The sequence below is a fragment of the Ammospiza nelsoni genome, chromosome 5 (assembly GCF_027579445.1).
Source record: "Ammospiza nelsoni isolate bAmmNel1 chromosome 5, bAmmNel1.pri, whole genome shotgun sequence".
NCBI classification, from domain to species: Eukaryota; Metazoa; Chordata; class Aves; order Passeriformes; family Passerellidae; genus Ammospiza; species Ammospiza nelsoni.
In genome coordinates, this window is record NC_080637.1 from 45,329,102 (window position 1) to 45,346,240 (window position 17,139).

Here is a 17,139-nt window from a genome sequence, read left to right on the forward strand (position 1 = left end):
TTTCCATTTTTTGGGTGTGTGGAAAGGTATCCTGGAACTAGAATGCATATGTAATATTTTCAAAATAAACAGAAACTTTTGAGGCAGTGCATATTTAATTACCTGTGGATTATTAAGAGCATCTTTGAGATGGTAGGGGGGTGATGACCCAAAAAAACCTATTCTGGTTCAGAAGGCACTTGATTTTGAGAGCAAGTTAAGAATCCACTAAATCATCAGAAACTTAGACGTTATTTTGTCTTCTCCTGTATATAATCAGCAGCTGACTAAAAATGAAGGAAAGAGAAGTGTAGACTGCTGATACTTATTCCTTAGCCTCATGAGTACTCAAAACATCCAGACCTGAACTCAAGCAGGAAGCAGCATTCCCTCTTCCAGAGAGACTGTATCATGACTGAAGATGTTTGGTGGAGTAATAACTACCCTATTTATTTTGGGACTGTGCCTATGCTGAACCAGTTCAGGCCTCAAAATGTTCTTGCAGCATAAACAAGTAATGCACATGTTGTTTTGGGGCTAAATCATGTTAGAATTTTCCAAGTGTCTGGCTTGGCGCTCTGAAATTGGCTGATGAGTGTTGGAAGGCATCCACTGCCCATCATGTACTAGAACAGGAGTTCTCTGAAACAACTGCCAAGCTTTGTATTAGCAGTTGTCCCATGCAGCCATTGGCTTAGCTGCAAACATAATTTTGGAGGGGGCTTAAAATTGTCATTATACCTCTTGAGGATAACCTGAGATGTGTTCTGGCAGTAGAAGCTTCTGTTGTTCTTACTAGCAGAATATTTGTCTCCCTTAGTTCTATCATGTGTGTGTTGCAGGACAAATGCTCATGCCTTGAGCTCGCTCTCTTGAATTCCTCATTTGCTCTCTCATTCTAGCTAAAAATACCAAGGCTCATATAATGGAAAGTTATTATGGTTCCTTTCCAATATCTTACACCACAAAGTTCTGTCTCTTTATGGAAATCACTGAGAGACAATGCTTTTTCAGCCTGTTATTTTGCAAGAATGATAATTCTGATTTATTCTTTTCATCCCTACTTGTCCTCTGAGTAATAGAGAAGGAATGAAATTACAGAGAGAAAAGGACGCATGAGAAAAGAACACAATTTCCTATACAGGTTATTTACATGTAAGTGCCTTTACTGGTTATAAAAATACACATTAACTAACACAGGGCAGAAGTGTTCCAGAATTAATTAAAAAAATCGTACTATAAATAAATACTAGTGCTCAGTTGCATTACTGTAACACTACTTACCAGAATGCCTGAATACCCAGAGGTGTCCAGCTGGTGTTATTTTTTATAATTATCAGGTTGCAGAGGGTGAGCTGTATTTTCTGAATAGCAATTCTTCATGTTTTCATAAGGTCTTAGACTGACCAATCAAAAATTATGGCGAACCAATCCGATTCATCACTTTTGAAAGTTTTGGGCTAAGTAGATGGAATTGTCTTCCTAATTTTGTAGCATCTAAACTGAAGCAGTTTTGGGTTTCTGCTGTTCCAATTCTCATCGCGGGACTTTTCTATGAGTCAAGAAGCTGATGCAATTTATCCAAGTCCACCTGGATGAACAAAGATATGCAAGATATATCTAAAGCTTTAAGAGTCAAAGCACTTTGGTCTGCCACTTACTGCCATCCACTCAAGTTTTAAATTCCCAACATTGCACAAGTGTCCGCAGATTTATCCTCTAGTTGTTTTGTTACTGAAATACATCCTCTTGACAAGAGAAGTCAGCAAATTATGGCAAGCTTAAATTAAACAGACCCTCTGTCTTCATGCCATGATACTTAAAATTATTTCCTTTACATATTTGTCTAAAAGAATTGCATGTGGTGTTGGTGGTCACACTCCTGCTTGTCCCCATTGGGTGGGGAAAAAAAGTCACTGCACTGTGTCCAAAATACTTGTCCCCAGAGTCCTATCTCTTATCAGCTCCTCCAGCTTTGAGGAAGCTGTTGACTCCCACCACTCAGCAACTGCAGAAGGAATTACAAGTCTCCTTCCCTGGGAGGCATTTGGCCCTTCTCCTAGAGCCCCTCTCCAGGGTGGTGCTCAGCACTGTCTCATTCTGCCAGTGCCCATATCCCACTGCAGGGTGTCCTTCCGCAGGGATGTGCTCCACCAGATGCAGGTCATTCATTAACTGAGACTAACTTCACGTGCCCTGTATGGTTAGGGCTCACGAATATACACAAATGCCGCTGCTTGTTTCCATGGTAACTTGGATGCCTCAGAACGGAAAAGACAAAAAAGCCAGGAACAACAGGAGACATGCAGGGAGGTAACAGCACTTCAGTCACATATATTTGAGTTGCCCTGTGCTATTCTGCAATGCCAGAAATCCCAGGTGTGCCAGAAAGTCATGCTATGATGATACTCCAATGATACTATGATTTCTATATTTACCCATCCCATAGTTGATTTGGCTATATATATTTTGTAGTCTTGGGGTTTGTTTTGAAGGTTACTTTCTACACAAGGTATTAGGCAAAAGCAGTGGCATCGGAGTGACTGCTATGTATCTAAGTACAATATAGAGATCTGTGGTATGAATGCTTTGAAAGCTATGCCATACTTTTTAGAAATATAGGGATTTATGTGTGAAACCCACATGGGAGTACAACTGGGATCAAACAAGGTAAACATTACTTCACCTTTTGAAAAGTGTTTGTCTTTGTAAAGTTGAAAAGCACTTTGATCTCATTTTAATTGACAGGACTTAATTGTTGCTGACCTCTCAAGTTTAATGCCTAGTCATGTAGTGTATGCGTTCATTTCACTGTTGAAAGCTGGTTTTGTTTCAGTTCAGTGGCAATTGTGTGGCAAACTCCATGTGAAGACTAATCTTGTGCTGAGAGAATTGGTAGCTCGTCACCACCGCCACCTAATCATCATCATCTTTGTCAAGAGGTCTCCTCAGGATAAGGTAAATGTTGAGGAAACTCCTGTCCGACCATCCAGGAGGCGCCCTGGCAGTCACACCTGCACCACCTGAGCAGGGACCGAAGCCCTTTCACAGTTACACACCCCACACCCAACACAGTCTCAGTCACACCGGGTTTCCTTACCTCCTCACCGGCTGGTCCTTAGCCTTCCTGTAGCAGAGTCTCAGACGTCCCGATTGTGAAAATAATTTAATCTCGGTGCTATAACCAAATAACAAAATAACAGCTCGAGCTGGTGCCTCCGAGGAGGGACCACGAACAAAGGAAACCCTGGGCTTTTATTCTTGGGGAGTCTTAGTGCATCAAGCGAGGGGATCGTGGGCTGCTGCCGTCTCTCTGAGGGGCCAGACCCATGGCTGGGGCCACAGGTCCCCTCCACAGGCCCTTTGTTATGCAGAGGGTTGGCACTTTACAGCCCCTTGCCTGAGGCTCTCAGCTTGCAAACCAAGCTACCTGCACTGAATGTATTCCTCAACGGTAAAGAAACCAAAATATTTCATACCTAGCCCTTAGATTTCACCAACGATTTACTCTGCTTGTCACTTTCGCCTGTTTCCATCAGTTCAGTCTCTGCATACATCGCACCAGAGTCATTAGGAGAGTGTGAAGATCTCTCTTTCTGAGGGGGTTGATTGCTGTGCTGTCAGTCAGTTCAGCAGTGTCCTTCCCAGACAGAGTGACTACGGGGAGAGCCCACATGTCAAATTACTGTGTTGTGTTGTAACTTGTATCTTTCCCAGCAATAACACTGGGCTTGAGAAACACGACTACTTGTTGATCATAGTATGCTTAGGAAGGAGGGAGAAAGAGACCTAATGGTGCCTGAGCAATTAACCTGATTCACCTGCTAATCTCCTTTGAAGATGGGGACCTTGAAGCTGATCTACAATTGAAAACTCCGACTACTAGTGCAACTGTTCCTCTCAGCCAACGCGCTTTAAAAATTCCCTCTAATGCCTCCATTACACAGCAGATGAGCTGTTTCATATTTTTCTTCACTGAAACTGCTTTTCCTAGTAAATTGGTAGGTAGCAGCTTAACCTAGGGACCACAAGGCTTGGCTAATAGAAGCCAGTCCAGCTGCATCAGAAAAGATGGAGACATTACTTGCCACTGTTGCTGTGTGTTAAGAGCATCGAAGAATGAAAACAACTCTCAGAGGATTTACAGCCCTTACCACACACTGAGTCACAGCACTGAGGATTCAATAACAGGGGCCCTCCAGGCCCTTGAAATGCTTCTTTCAATGAGCATCCACTCCATCACACCAAGGCTAAGCGTAAACAAACTTTTCTATCCATATACTTGTCTCGGCCACATATTGGGTTTTCCTCATAATGCCACGGCAAACTCTGAAGGAGAAAGCAGTGCAGCTACTCCTTGTACTATTTCTGTATCAGGGATCAAATTAGCATCCCCGAGGGTGGGATAGCTTTATAAGACTTCAGGGGGCTTGTCTGAGGGCTCTTTTTAAAAACAAGAAAATAATTTGGTACCTGTGAGGTTGTGCAATGAACACTGACATGGAAGAGGTGGAGGGAAGGATGGAGCTAAGCAGCAATGAGTGGGACCTCGCTCAGCTTTGCGGGACATGAGACATTCAGGCCGTGGAGGTGGCAGCAGACCTGGCTGTCGGATGCTGCCGCCCACCTTTCCCGGGGCCGCCCGAGGGCAGCCTGTTCCCTGCACAGGTGGGAGGGAGGACGGGCTGACCAGCCCGCCATGGGGGCGCGATGGGGGCGGCCCCGGGAGCAGCGCACGGGGTGCCCTTTCCACCGCCCTCAGCCTGCGCTGTCCGGGACCGGAGGGCTGGGGCCGCTCGCTTGGGGCCGGGAGCTGCCGGTGCGCTGCCTGCCCTGCCGGGCACCGCTCCGCGGCCAGCCCTGGGCCCGCGCCTGGCGGAGAAGGTGGCCGCGGGTCCCCGGCGCCGCGCTGCACCCCGCGGCAGTCCCGGGCAGCGGAGCCGCCCCGCCCGAGGCTCGGCGCGGCCGCAGGTGCCCGGGGAGGCCGGCAGTACCTCCGGGCCCCCGCAGAGGGCAGGGCCGCTCCGCGCCGGGCCCCGCTCGGCCCGGCCTCACTCGGGCAGCGAGCGCGGGCGAGCCCCGGCCGAGCAGAGCCGAGCAGAGCCGAGCAGAGCTGAGCCGAGCCGAGCCGAGCGGTGAGTGCCCCCTTGGCGTGCACCGTGACCCGTACGGCCGTCCTGCTGCCCGGGGCCATCCTCTGAGGGGGCTCGTCACGGCCGTGGTCCGGCGTAGCGGGATGGGTCCGCTTTGGAGAAGCCCGATAAATAGGTTTGCATTCCAACAGTTTACGGTGAAGAGATGAAAAGCGATTAACATTTCTTTTCAGAAATACATGAAAGCAATATCCCTTTAATGATTTTTTTAAACTGATAATTATTCTCGGTAATTAAGATATGAAATATTCACTAGGACCTACATTATATTCTAGGGGCAGAAGGAAGAAGTGAAAGAATAGGGATGCTATCAGATGACCTCTTTTGTGGTGGCTCATTTCCTTCCACTGTGAAAATAGTAAACTTCCTAAAGCTAAAAGCAAGGGAAAAAGTATTTTGAACTATTTCAGTGAGTATTTATAACCTCTCTCTTAGAGGACCAGACCTCCTCTAACCCAGTGTTGTTGTAGCTATGCATCTCTAATAGGAGTGTGAGACTTCACATGACCCCATAGTCAGAGGTCTGAGTCACTTTGACATTGTGGGGTGCCCTGCTTCACCTCTCTGCTGCAAGAAAATGTTACTAGTGGAGATCAAAACAGCCAAACAGAAATATTAGTCAGTATTTCTGTTTCAATTCGGGTAGAGCACGGACTAGAGATAAAATTCTCCTCCGTCATGATAAGTAGCCTATGAACATACCGCCTTTGTCATAAGCTTTTAGTCATTGTCAAATTCACTCTCATTTGCCAGGGAAGTTATCTTAAGTCTTGAAACAGACACCTTAACACAAGGTCTGACAGCTGTTGGAGAGCAGCAATTCTTGCTAATGCCACACCTTTGCAAGATAACCCTGAGAGAGTGCTAGACGTGACTCCGGGGTGGCTGGGCTGCATCAGCATGTGTGTAGGTGCAAACTGTGGGGGAATTAAGGCTCTTTGTAGTTCAGTCCTTTCTTTTAAAGGAGTGAGAACATACAGTCTCCTTTTCTCATTCCCTTTTATGTGGGTTTTGGAAGAATTTGGAGACGGCAGCTCTCAACTGTAAAAGGAGTCTTGCTTATGGAACCTTGATGGCCACCTTTGAGTGGACCATATACATATATAGGTATATATGCAGTTTTCGTGCTGTTTCTGGTCCTGTGAATGACCCCACTCATGGGACAATCATATTTGTTTCCTTGCAAAGCTTGGATAGAAACTATGGCATAAGGTAACTCAGTGTTGTCAGATTTTAGTGGTTCTTCATGTGCCTCACAGCAGAGAACGGGGGTCTCCCAGGTGCTTACAGGAGCCAGGTGGCAACTTTACCTTTTATACTCAGATGCAGTTAGGTACTTAACAGTCTTGGAGTTTTAGCATGGATTCATGTGCTTGTTTTTACTGGTTGGAAGTTCAGATCAGGCTATTCTTTATAAGTTAAAGGAGTTAGCAATGTGATAGCAAAAGAAATACCAAGATTAGGGCCAGATGACCTTCAAGCAAATTCAACACGGTGTGGAATTGTGATTAGAATTGTTATTTGTGGCCACAATGTAAGGTATCGATTGGATTCTGAATTATTTTGGCTATCTTGTTTGTGTCTTTTAACAATAATAGAATTTCCTATCAGCCTGTGGTCAGTAGGAGTGGAAATAAGAAGTAAAGGCAACAATGAGGTTTTAAAGCCTCTGACTCACTAGCTGCTACTCTTTTAGGCTTCAGTGCACAGCAGAGCATGTTCCTTAGAGACAAATCACCTTTTTCTTCTTTTGTAGCTGTTTCAATTTGACAAGAGTTCTTCTGAGACTTTGTTTATGTGTGAAATGGCTATAGTTCAGGAAGGGAGAGGAAATTTTTGTTAATTTCTAGAGGCAGTGGACTCTGTGGTCATTCACACCTTTCTCAAGAGCGAGTTACATGGCTTTGTGGATGCCATGAAGGGTACTGGTTTCTCCTGGGGTAGACTGTTAGTTTTGATAGCATGCAGATGTGGTCCTTGGGTAAAAAAGCCCTCAGTAAGTGGCATAGATATTATAGATGCCTTTGTTTCTCTGCTCTTCATTGAGAGAGAGACTTCCACCCAGTTCAGTGTTCAGTGCAGAGCTGAGAGATGGAGCCTAGAGCAACGTCCCTGGGCAACATCCTAAAGAGGGTCACCTCTCCATCCAGTGAAGATGTGTTTCTCTCCATTGAGGGTGTGACTGGAAGTCCAGGTCGGTAATTTGAGAGCTCAGAGTTGGGCAGTACATGCACATCCTGCCCTTCATCCACTTGCAGGCATGTCCAGGTTCATCTCAGGCTGCTGCCTGTGCTGAGCATTGCTCTGGGGTCCTGTGCTTAAAGGAGTGAGGGTAGGGAAGAGCACAGGGCCTGTGAAGTCATGAGAGTCATGAATGAAAGACTTTTTCCTCCCTTTTTCCTATTCTTCCCTACAGTCTGTGGACTGTTTTTATCTTTCATTTGTTTACTAATGGTAATGGCCATTGGCATTTACATGGGAAAGAAGGGAATACCCACATTTCATATGGCACTGAGCAAGCGCAGTTCAGGGTTTGGATTTGAATAATGTTGGTTAAAGAAGTGTCTGTGCATGGTTCTTTACAAGCTATTGAAAATATTTCTTTTTAAAATATTTTTCTTCATTTTAGCTACTTTGAGATGGCTTTTAGTTATTCTTCATCTGTGACTGCACTGATGTTGAGCTTCTGATTTTTTTTTCTAGAAAATATAGTAGAGGGATATTCTGTTTATTTGGAGAAAAGCAGTATATTCCTGACTACTAGGCTGAAATAAAGCAATGAATAACATTGTCAGGAACTTTGCATAAAAGCAAAGTTTGTCAGTGTGAGACATGGAATGGTGAGTGATTATTGAATAGCAGGGCCAGAAAGAAGGTTTTCCTTGGGTCTGTTGGGTAAAGACTTGCTTAAAAAAAAATAGAAAGAAAAAAACCTTATTTTAAAATAGCATAATAAGGAATTTTTCACATTCAATGTAAATTACTTTCTCTTGTTAATCTCATCAGTTGTCTATAGGAACATGGTGTTTTATGACAATTAATTTGGAGTTAAGTGGTTATGTTTTTACTTAAAAAAAATTCTTCTGGATTTATGATATTTTCACTGTGTGCATTTTCTGTTAAAACTTTATAGAATGGCACTTCCTTTGTTTTCTCTCTTTTTTTTTTTTCCTGTGCATTTTGGATGTGTACCCTCTTGCTTCTTTATGTTTATTTTGGCCTCTGGCTGCCATGTAATGGGAGATCAAGCTTAAAATGGTTTCAAGAGACCATTTCTTCATGCGAAGATTCTCCAGGGCTGCCAGGAAAAACCAAAAATTAATGCAAGTACTGTTCTAATACTTGTTTGGAGTTGAGTCACCCTGATGTTTGTAGCATGAATTTGTAGCACAGGGAAAACAAACACTGTGTGCTTGGCACCAGACAGCTTCAGGTTAGAAGAACCATAAGGGAGATGTAAGTGGGTGAAACCCAGGAGGAGGTAGTAAATAAAACAAGACTGGATGGTAATCAGTGTTTGGTATGAGAGAATTAATCTGAGGAGGTGTTGAAGCAGAGGAAAACAAAAACAAAGTCAAAAGTATGCTTGAGACCATATGTGAAGGTTGACGGTTATTTGGTTTGAAATGTATTAGGAAAGCAAGCAGAGATGAACCTGTGGTTTCAGCTGAAAATAAAGTGCCTAGCATGTGGCTGAGGGAGGGCAGAGTAATGAACCTCTCATTTTACTGAGCTGCATGAGTTGGATAAACAACTTGTAAATAAATTTGAAACAAGCATTGCCCCATTTTAAGGAACGGTAGCTTTTAAAAGTGAAACTTATGATGCTCATTGTGTTCCTTGATTGCTTGGCTGAAGATGAATGGCTGGATTTTGCTCTCTGAGATCATAAAGCTGCATTATGTGTTATCCTGAAATTAGGGGAAAGGCATAACCAACAGGTACAAAGCGTAGGAGTTTCACAGTCTGGGAGTAACTGTGATAATGGAGAGACTCAGGAAAATGCTTTAACTTCTAGACAGTGTTTTACTGTTTGCTTACAGAGAGTAAGTATAGTCTCACTGGTGCAACAGTGGAAACCATGAAAACCACCAAGGCTCAGATGGAAAACCTGTGATTAATTTTATTATCTTAATAATCATGTGGTGATTCACAGAAAGTGCCAGGGATTTTTTCCCATTTCAAATGGATTGCTATTTTACTTGCATACATTCTAAGTAATAAAGCTGAAATGATTTGTAACAGAGCTCAGCTGAACTAGATGGTTCTATACCAGCAGAGGATTTGTTCCAGTTTCCTCTTCTGTATTCATTAGAACAATTGGGAAACTGTTATTTTCATGATGTAATGCACTGGTTGTTTTAAGAGCTAATTCCCAAACAACGTGCTAATTGGCCTGAAATAGTGCAGTTCGTGTGGTGCCCCCTTGGGATTTGAAGTTACCTACGATCCTATTTGTTAGTGTCTTCAGAAATTAAACCTCTCATGAGTGTTCTAACTGTGCTTTTGTAAGTGAGTAAGTGCATGATAGTTCGAAACACAGTGTTCAGAGCAATTGTTCTGCATTACATGATTGCTGGGCAAATTAGACTTGCAGTGGAATTTTCCTTGCAGGCTACTGTGCTGAAGTTTTCAGCTCACCAGCATAGGGTCACAAAGATGTGATAGAAGGTATGACATATACCCTGGTCTAATTTTGCAGTAAACTAGAAACCATTTAGCAACTTCTAATGGAAAAGCAAGACAGATACTTAGAAAGAGGAATGCAACATATAAGCAGAGGCTTGAAACTTATGAATTTAATTGCATTTCACGTAATTTGTCTGTATGTTCTGTTGCCAAGGTGCTATGCTTTTATATTGACACTGCTTTATGACGTTGCTGAGTGGTGGAAGAGGAGTTGGAAAGAGTTTTGACTTTTTACAGCTTTGTAAATGATGGTGAACAATTCAGCAGTTTGGAATTTAGATTGACAATTTTAACTGGATGTGCCTGAGCAGCTCATCAGGGACACAAAATTGATTAAGATCTTGCTACCTCCCCACCTGCCCTCCCTCATTTAGGCTTCTGCATCAACTTGATTAGCTGAACAACTCTGTTCCTAATTTTTCAGATTTGCTCAGGATGTCTCCAGAGTAAGGAAGATGATATTGTGCTGGATTTCATTTGATCCGTGTCGGTGGTTTCATGACTGTGAGAACAGGGAATGTGTTTTGTTTTCAAATTAAAGGTTGTGTTTTTGTGTGGTGAGGTCCCAAACTGAAGGAGAAATTTCTGCAGTGATTTCTACAGTCAGCTAAAACCTACTGAGTGGTTGTGGGCCAAGATCAATGGTTGCATTCCTGCTGCTGAGACTCTCCTGCCTTGGGACTCATCTCTGGGCTGAGTCTACCATGAGACACATGGAAGGTATAAAACTCGTGGGTAAGTAGATGTTTTACTGATGAATAATGATTCAATTACAGAACTTAACTATAATACCTGCTAATGGGAGTGAAGTGCAGAGCAAAAGAGGCATCGTAGGCCGGTATATGTGAAATGTGAATTAATTCAAACCATGTAGAGAACATTGGAGACTTCTGCAGTATTTTTGTGAGTGTTATATGTGCCTCATTTTAATTGCTTGATGTTATTCTGCCAAGCTGCATGAAATTAAATAAAAGGAAACTTACAATGGAACAAACAGGAAATGAAATAATAACTGGAGTAAGATGTCTCTGGAGAGAATGGCAAGGGATTTGCAGTAATATTTGAGAAGTTATTAGATGTGAGAGTCCCACCTGTGTGCTCCAGCAGCCTTGTTTTTCTTATACACATATAAAACTATATAAACTACATCATGAAGAGAAGTGAAGGTGGGAAAGCCTGCATGCATGAGAAGCAGAGTCTGGATGCAGAGGCATTTGGAGAGGGATACAGAAAGAATGTTGTGTTATATTTCTTCCCCTCTCTCTGTACCCCTCACCACAGCAAGTTTGGATTTGATGGGACATAACCACAACAACTGACAAAACAATAACTTGTGAATATTTGAGTCAATGAATGACTCAGTGTTTCCTCCACCTATTCACTGAAGTTGATGCCCCTCATCCACCACTCCCCAGCTGCCCTTATACTTCAGTACCTCTAATTTTCCTCTTGCTGCTCACCATTACTTGCAGCCTCCTGATGCATACCTGAAATCATGGAGCAGCACTCCAGCTCTGCCTCCTTGAATTCTGTGGGCCCTGTGCTGTAGATGTTGAACTCATGCTAGGCTCAGAATTTACTAGAGGAGCACTGTCAGACAGCATGGTCTGTTTTTCAGCCAGTTTGGGAGAGAGGCTAGTTTTGGCTAACTTGGTATATTGTGGGTAAGAGCTTCTTGCTGTGCAATCACCAGCAGCAATAAAGACTTTTTTGGTTCCATCTTCTGTACTGTGTGGGTACTGCTGTCATTGTTAAGCTGTTTCCTCTAGTGCTGCTTCACCTCTAGCCTTGCCATCAAAAATGGAAGCACTTGCATAGGCTACTCATCATTATATTTACTGTTACACTGCCTAACCCTGGTCAAATGGGAGAAATTTGTCCCTTCATAAGTGGAATTTTAGTGTCATATGCATTGGCCAGCCTTGGTCCTTCTTTAGTGTATAGGCTTTGCAGTACTGCAGTTTGGTCAAAGCAGTGTGTTCAGTATGCTACTGTGATTTCAGGTATACAGAAAGAACCAGTCTGCTGGTCACCAGGCTGGCATATACTATCAGTTTTTTGAACACAATGTTTGCATCTTAGTCAATGTGCCCTTTTTTTCCCCCTCCGCTTAATACAATGGAGCTAGCATTTTTGCTGACTGTGGCTCCCACTGGAGCTGATGGAGCTGGTATTTCTGTTCTCTGAGCCTTGCTTGTGGTTTCCATAAAGCTGAAAGTAGTTCTTGGTGCTGATTGTTTTTTTCTGGCCGAAAATTTCAGTCCAATTTAATCTGTACCAGATAACCCTTCTTGGGTTTATTGAATGTTTTCCAAAATTAAAAAGAAAGCATTCTCTGTGAAGTTTTCTTAATTTGAAATAGTCTGTGATGTTTCTGCTAGAGTAAACACCTTTTGCTCTACGTGTAGTCAGTTTTTTGAAGTGAGTTTGATATGGAACTCAGGGCATCAAAATAATTTGGCTTATTGAACTGTAAGATGGGAATACTCTTTTTCTGTCAGGCCTGGGAGCTCCCTTCTGGTAAGCTGTAGTAAACTCCTAAATATTAGTATTGAAATTTTTCACACCATCTGCCTTTTTATTTGATATCTCATCAAAATGTTTGGGGTTATTTTTAAAAATGAATGCGTGGGGAAAATAATGTATTGCTTTGTCACTTGCGAAAGCCCCTTCTGTCATGGCATTGCAGGGTAGGTTTGGCAGAAGTTGGCATTTTTAGAGAAAAACGCTCTGCTGCTTTTATTTAATTCTTGCCAAGTTTGGAAGTCTCTGAAAAATATGTGTCAGTAATAAAATTCTGGAAGCTCACCTGTCATCTCCGTGCAGTTAGGGAGCGGATGTCCCATCCTGGCTGAGCAAGCAGGAATGTTGCAGCCCAGGGTTACAGCGTGTTTGAGCAGACCTCCCACCCTAAGCATTGCCTTAGGCTGCAGGCTCACGTTAAACCACATCCTGAAATGGAAAAGGGGCTGCTGTTTCCAAAGTACCCAGTGACCAGCAGGTTATTTAAATGCAGATGAAACACATGCCAGGCTGTGTCGGAAGGAAGGAAGTGTCGGAAGGAAGTGTCGGAAGTGTCGGAAGTGTCGGAAAGAAGGAAGGAAGGAAGTGTTGGAAGGAAGGAAGGAAGTGTCGGAAGGAAGTGTCGGAAGGAAGTGTCGGAAAGAAGGAAGGAAGGAAGTGTCGGAAGGAAGGAAGTGTCGGAAGGAAGTGTCGGAAGGAAGGAAGGAAGTGTCGGAAGGAAGTGTCGGAAGGAAGGAAGTGTCGGAAGGAAGGAAGTGTCGGAAGGAAGGAAGTGTCGGAAGGAAGGAAGGAAGTGTCGGAAGGAAGTGTCGGAAGGAAGTGTCGGAAGGAAGTGTCGGAAGGAAGTGTCGGAAGGAAGGAAGGAAGGAAGGAAGGAAGGAAGGAAGGAAGGAAGGAAGGAATTTGGACATGGGCCCTGGTGACTCAGATAGGAAAGGGAGTTACCTGAGGAAATAGGAGTTCTAGTGGAAGATGCTGTGGTTGCTCAGAGATGTCTCTGAACCTCTTTTTTTAGGTTCTCAAGCCTTATCCTTCCCTGGTTTCTATAAAGAGCTACATGAGCATGAGGAAAGGATCCCTGTGAGAGCCCAAAGTCTGTCTTTGGAGGAGGGGCTGGGCACCAGGTTTTGCATGTTGATTTCTGCATAACACAAACCCTGCCACCACGTGTGCATTTGGAGCTCTGTCATACAGAGATTAACATCTGTTGGCACTGAGATTGAGACAATGTTTGTACTTTTTGTCTTGTAAAATGTTCATGTGTACCTTATTTGAGCTTTGATTTTATATATATATATATATTTACTCCATTCTTGCGTTGTTTTGGGAGAACAAGTTGTTATTAGTAGATGTAAACCTGAGACATGATTTAAATAGGATGAAAGTTATTCAAAATAGGAATTGTCTTGAGGTTTTTTTCCTTATGTCTTCAAATATTAATTCTTTGATTAATATTTTATGTGATTGAGTTTGTAGTATGAATTTTACCAGCTCATACGGGAAGCAGCAAATGCAAATTGTGGGATCTAACAGCTGAACAGATCTAACAGCTTTAAATTGCCCCTAGACTGCTGTGCTAGACATCAGTGTCACAGACTGTCCTACCTGCTAAGCCTCACTGCTTCATCATTTCTAACCATGGCTGCATCATTTCTACCATGTCTGGTAAAGCCTTGAGGCTTTACTGGGGCTCCTGTCAGGAGCCATTTGTGTACCTAATAAGTCACAGTCCTGGAGGTTGCCACCTGAATGGAGAAAGACACAGCAGGTAAGTGACACATTCAAGCAGAGAAAAAAGAGGAGGCAAGAGTGGGATGGCTTGGTCAGATGTGGTTTGGTGTTGAGGTTGGTGGGCAGTGCTACCCCATCAGTAGGTTCAATCTCTGCTTATGCTGCCATGTGCAACATACAGTCCTCTGCAGGTGAAGCTTCTCCTCAGAAACAGCTTGGCTTCCTCCTCATGTTAGTCAAACAATTCCCTGTGGTTCCCTTTACTGAAAAGTTGCTCTAGAACCAAGCCCTTTGGCAGCCAAATCCTTGTCATCTTTAGTTTAAGGTAATTTTTCCCATGTTAACAAATGGCCATGCATTCCTTGTTGTCCTCTGGTTTGAAGGATGGTTTTGTGTTTTCCATTTTGGCTCAGACAAATCAGTGTTTCTTACATGAAAAGACATAGCTTTTACCTTATGAGCATGCTTACAGTGGAGTTGTTGCTGCAAGTGTGCCTCTGTAGACACGCCTGACATACTTTGAGCTTCCTCATTGACAGACTGTTAGCAACACGGTTGCCACAGTTTAAAGGTCAGTACCAGGTGACCAGATTCATTTTGAGTATTCTAGGTTTTGGGATTTTTTAATAGAACCTAGATTTCTGGAGATTGAAGACCTAAATCTGCTGCAGAAAGCTGTGGTCTTTAGAATTTTTAGATTCTTCTTTAGAATTCTTTAGATTCACCTCAAGCCTCTGGCCAATGTCAGGGCCCCTCTCCAAAACAGTTCTGAAAGCAACATCAGTTCTCTTGGCTGCGCTTTCCTGGTCTCAGGATGGAGCCACAGTGATTGTTTGGAGTCATCCTGCACTGAGTTCTTACAGGCACTGCATCTTGCCCTGCTCAACCTTGTTTTGTGTCCATTGACATGCTTTTCTTCACTCCTGATGTTCAACTCTATCTTGAAAGACTACTTTGAAGGAACTTCCTTTATAATGATATTTTTGCCTGGTAATTTCCCTTTGCTCTTGTTTATCTTTTAAATAGTTTATCTGATTTATACATCTTTTGCTGACTTTTCCCACTTTTTCTAGTTTAGCCTATGGAGTACTTTGCCAAATGATTTATTAAAATCCAAACAAATTGCATTCACATTTTTTGTGGGAATGAAATAGAAAAGAGACATTTTGGACTAGTATGATATGATCAGTCTTCTGTAATGTATTTGATCTGCTTTTGTTTTCCATTCTTTTGTCAAGATCTGTGTGCTATCTGTAGATGACTGATGTGTCTGTGCGACCAAAATGACTTTTTTCCCTCTTTCCTTCCAAGTATAAACACCATATTTGGCTTTCTTCAGCCATGTGGTACTCCCTCATTTGATGGATTTATTTAATATCTGTGCTATCAGACTTAAAATTTCATGTACCAGTTCATTCGGTGTTCTGTGATTAAGATGGTTCTGCTACCCAGACTTGACAGCAATAAGCTCTTTGGATTTTGCTTCTATCTCAGTAATTTCTATCCCTGAGAACTCATCCTTATTAGCTGTCATGTGTCTGCTCCACTGTTCACCATCTGTTTGGGATTTTGAAAATGAGTGGAGATAGTAATTTCTTTTGGGAGGTATGTGTACTTTTAACATGAAGTCTGCCCTACTCCAGTGAAGAACTTAATGACTCTTTCATGTGCTTGCTGTGGTAATTTCTTTGATGTTGTGGGTTTTTGTTTCATTGGCAAATTTTTTTGTTTGTTTCTTTTCATATTTAAAATGTGTCTGAAGGACTGTCTCATTCTCTGTATTCTCTTAGCAGTCTAGTCCATCTTCAGCAACACTGCTGCTGTCTGTTATCTGAGTTTTGGGACAGCAGAACACATTCAGCAGTTACCGTTTTCATTGTGTAAGACCTCTTTTTACTGTTTCTCCTTGAAGTTATCTTGTGCTGGACCCCTCTCTTACCAGACTTTCTGCCCTTGGGGTAAAAGCTGTTATAATAACTCTGTCACTGCTTCCTTCAAGAAATTCAGCATCACTGCACACATCTTGAAGGGTCTCTGCTTTTTTTAGTGACTTTGTGGAAGTAAAGAAAAGGATTGTGGGAGAGCAGGATGATGTAGGTTGTCTTTCAAACAATTAAAGAGAAGACAAAGCATATATATCTGTAAAAAGTACTGTGGACTGTAGTTACAATATCTAATTTATCTGAAGCTAAATACTTTTTAGTATTGGGCCTTTTGTCCCCTGCTGAGGAAGAGGCTCAATATTTCTGAAGTATTCCAGAGTAATTCCATTGCCAGTGACACAGATCATAAAACAAACCCCAGAGTTTTACAGTGGTTTTCTTGGGGAGAATTTAAATTGATCTATCTTTCTGGTTTCTTTTAGAAGTCTAGCAATTAGGAGCTTTGCAGACTTTCACTGTCAGCTTTTTCTTTCTGAACATAGTTCACATAATAAAGAGTGACCCAGTCTTGGAGTAGGAGCAGAAGCAGCGTGGGTTTTGAAAAAATTTAGCCAGCTCTAATTGCTCCATGCCAAGGATGTTACTGTACAGTGAGTTTTTGAATTCATATAAACTGCACCAATTAAATTCTGTGTGGACAATTCATGGGCTCTTTATCTTCTGACAAAAATGGAAACTGCGAAGCAGCAGGGATGTATTTTTAGTTTTATTTTAGTGCTTCTGTGGGGCACAGGAATTAAATAAGGGCACCTTGCTTAAAAGGGCACAGATAAAATTGTACGTGGTGTGCTGCCATTGCTTGCTTTACTCAAAGATCCGTGTCTGCTGCCACGTGTAAGATGCACTCGCTGTGAACCCTCCACCTGACAAACTGCAGCACTCTGGAAGCTGAAGCAGTTTGTGACCTGAGGGGTGAAGGAAGATGTCAACATCTTTTGTCCTGGTGCAGGGATGCAGTCGAGTTCAAGCTGTCAGATGTGTGATCAGACCACAAAAGACTCTAATCAGGGCTGGCCTTGTGAAGAGCCTGCTCAGTTCTGGCAGGGTTTGGTAGCACCAGTGCTGTGATATTCAGACTGAGCTAAGCCCTTCTGGAGGCATCTCAGCAGCACTGCTGCTTC